This window comes from Castanea sativa, chromosome 11, assembly GCF_040712315.1.
Source record: "Castanea sativa cultivar Marrone di Chiusa Pesio chromosome 11, ASM4071231v1".
NCBI lineage: Eukaryota > Viridiplantae > Streptophyta > Magnoliopsida > Fagales > Fagaceae > Castanea > Castanea sativa.
Window position 1 is genome coordinate 37,322,315 of NC_134023.1, and position 3,615 is coordinate 37,325,929.

The 3,615-nt window shown below is 34.9% G+C and overlaps 1 long non-coding RNA gene across 1 annotated transcript; it reads right to left on the reverse strand.

The window, feature by feature from the left end:
- Positions 1–1,218: 1,218 nt before the first annotated feature.
- LOC142614409 (uncharacterized) lies at positions 1,219–3,301 on the reverse strand. The gene is made up of 3 exons (XR_012840431.1): positions 3,164–3,301; positions 2,508–2,559; positions 1,219–1,455 (listed from the first exon to the last, which is right to left on the reverse strand). It is a non-coding gene; the product is annotated as an uncharacterized LOC142614409 (long non-coding RNA).
- Between the last annotated feature and the right edge of the window lie 314 nt (positions 3,302–3,615).

Below are 3,615 nucleotides of genomic sequence, written 5' to 3' on the forward strand. Positions count from 1 at the left end.
TCGGCTATCATGCGGATCCTTTGCCATTTTCCCAACCCTATTCCTGATTCTCCCTACTACACTGTCATGGGTGCCATTAACGCAGCATCTGTTCGGCGAACTAAGGCCTAAATTCGATCGAAGCGGCCACGGACGGAGACAATTGATCCTTCAGCCTCCACCATTCCTTCCACCTCTAACTGATGATGATGATGAGGATGAGGATGCTAGCTCTTCAAGTGATGAGGAGATGACGACTTCTTAGTGACTTACCATTTGTCATTTGTTACAAAAAGGGGAAGTAGTTGTGCGATGAGAGTATTCTTGTATTTAGGGGGAGAGTTAGCATAGGACATTTTTCATAGGGGGAGTGTCTATATTTTGAGTGATGTAGTGAGGATCTTATGTACTTTTCTTTTCTTTATTTGTAGTTACACTATCCTCTTGTACACCAGTCTTGTGATCATTTATTTATGACATGCATTGTATTTATTTTCATATATATATGATGATATATATTGTTTTTCACCTATCTCTCCATGTGTTGTTTCTTTTCTATCTTTATACACATGTTTCTTTATGTATTCAATCCTTTATTTTTGTTTCACACTAAGATGCCTTGATGAGTTTTGTTTAAAGTGTTTCAGAAAGACAGGTTGTGAAAATCTATCATGCCATGAACGCTTGCAAAGTTTTTCAAGAGATTGTGTTAGGGTTAGATTTTATTGTATTCAACAAGTGGTTATGAGTTTAGTGATTTAAGACTTCTCTCATAATTCAATTGTTTGTTGTGGTTTGTCATGGATTGTCAAAGGGAGAGATTGTTAGGACATATGTGAGACTTGTTAGAAACAAATGTTATGTAAATTGGCTAATCCTTTGACAAAACACACTTTGCTTTCAGTTAATCTAAAATATTACTAGTTTGGTTTAGGTTCTCTGTAGGTGGCTAGGGTTTCCTACTCTCTACGATAGTAGCAGGGTTTCCCTTCTTTTTGGAGAGGAAGGTTGAGTCTCCTCTAGTACTTCGTTACTAGTAGGGCGGTGGGTTGGTTTTTACTCCTGTTGTCACGCCCCAAACCTCAAAGGGTTCAAAGCGTGAGAAAGACATCTCAAGTACCTGTAAATTTTTACTTTTTGACAATTAAATCCACATAAATCCTATCAAGTATCAACATAAAAAATTATCTTAATAATTCCATTGAATATACTCTTAAAGTAAGTCAAAGCTCTAAGCATTAGTTACAAAGACCATTGGCCATAAAAGAATAGAGGTCTGAATAATAATTACATATCAACAGCTTGTCCCATCAAAGGGAATTTTGTCACAACCACTATAATATACAAAAGAATAAGTCAAGCCTATTCTAAAATGTACATCATCAAATAACTCCATTACAAAAGTTCAGCCTCCATCAGTAGTTAGTCTAACTACTATTAGCCACCAAAAGCTGTCTCAAAATATTGTTGCCTACTCTGAAAAGTTTATAAAAATAATAGGATGAGACAGGACCCAGTAAATAGCACAATTAATGGGGGTGAGGGAAATGCAAGTTCCAACTTCAATAATAATAATATGACAAGAATGGTTAAATAATGAAATACCAAATTTTTCTAAGTAACTACCTTGAAAGAATATACTATAATCTGTGAGCACTAACAATATAAATTCTAAAGCCATAATATCTAACATAAGACAAATTATCACAATAATATACCACACTACCACATAGATCGGTCAGGGGATCCACTCATTCACAACTGGCATGATATTGTCCTCTCTGGTATGCAGACTCTTGGCCCCATGGATAGCAACCTCACCCATACCCTCAAGGTTTTTCTCTCTTCCCATGGGCAGTAGAGAGAGCGCGTCAAATAGGACCTCTCTTACATGTGGTCTTTTGGCCCCATGGACAGTAGCCTCACCTACACACAATCAAGGAACCTCTTCCCCCATGGACAGCAGGGAAGAACGTGTCATCCAAAATGAAAGGGCACTAACCTAGATTTGATTCCGTTGTCACAAAGACTCGAAAACCAAATCAGGTGATCACCGGAAAATCACACATGGCATGGTGTTAAAACTACATAATGCTCACAAGTTACATTACTTTGAAACACATAGTTTATATCTAAGTAGTTTAAAAAAAACCTTAAATAATCTACTTCCACAAAGTTTGTAAGGTTTTCAACTTCATTCTTGCCAAAAAGATTTTCTATCAATTTTTCAAGTACTAAGACAAGATAAGCATCTTTAAATTTTCTATTATACCATAGAATCCATAATTTCCTTATCAAAGATTAAATAAAATATGCTCATTTTTTCATATCAACAATTCATGCATTTCCCCAAATGTAATACCAAATATTATGCATTTTTATATATAATAATATGTAATAGGGTCACAACACGACAATTTTAAGAAAACATATATTCATATATAATTTTCAAAAATGTGTTTGACCCAAAAACATCATTTGTGAAATATGGTAATTTTTCAAAAATATCTCATTAAGAAGCTACTTACCTCGCAACCACAAAAGCCTAACTCTCCAAGCTCCAAGGAGACTAGCTAGAACCTAAACAATATCAAGTAAACCTATCACAATAAGTATAAAATTTGAAATTGTATCTAACCAAAATTTAGGATTTGTCAAATAAACACTTAATTAGGCAAGCCTACTATTTAACCTCATCAAAAATAATATATACCATTCCCAAGGTTTCTCAACAAATTTATTCACAAGGTATCAACTCCAATTTATAAAGTTAACCCATTTCATAATATCTCCAACATTATGACTAGTTTTCATAAGATTTACACTACATCATTAAGAGACCCATAAAAGCAAAAATCAGCATATCCTCCAAGACAAGAAATTTAGAATTTCACTAACTCCAAGTAAACCGAATGACAATGGCAAAATTAAATTTACCAACCATCATACATTATATCTTAAAACCCCTAAATTTTTCCACCATACATAAACCTTGAATAACCATTTTAGCACAAAATATATATACCCACTCATCAAAAATTCCACCAATACAAAACCCATACATAAAAGTACATAAATATCACTTCCAATGCTCATAAATCACATGGGTATCATTATCAAAGCTTAGATAAAAATTATCCTCAAGCAAAAGTGTAAAACCCACCAAAAGATTAGAAATTTTTACCTCAAATAAAATGATGAAGATGCTTATGGGTTCCTAATAATTTTTCCGGTGATCTTGCCGGAAAAATGATGGTGAGATGGTGTGTTTTGGAGAGGAGGCCGGCGGGTGAGTTGAGAAATGAGTGTGTTTAAGTGAAGAGAAAAGAAAGAAAAAATGAAAGAGAGAAAGGAAAGTGAGAGCCGGCCAAAAGAGAGAAGAAATAAAAGAAAAAGGAGTGGTGGAGAATGATGGGTAGTGGGGTTAGGTGGGGCACGTGGGAGGGGCTCAAAATCTGACTTCTCCCTCTTTTTCTTTTTCTTTTTTTCTTTTTTTTAAAAGCTGACAGGGACGTGACACTTGTACATTGTTGTAGGGGATTGTGTAAACTCAGGTATGGAGGATTTAGAGAATAGATGGTAGTGTTTGGTCTTTTCGGAGAAGAAGGTTGAGTCCCCTCTAGTACTTCGTTACTA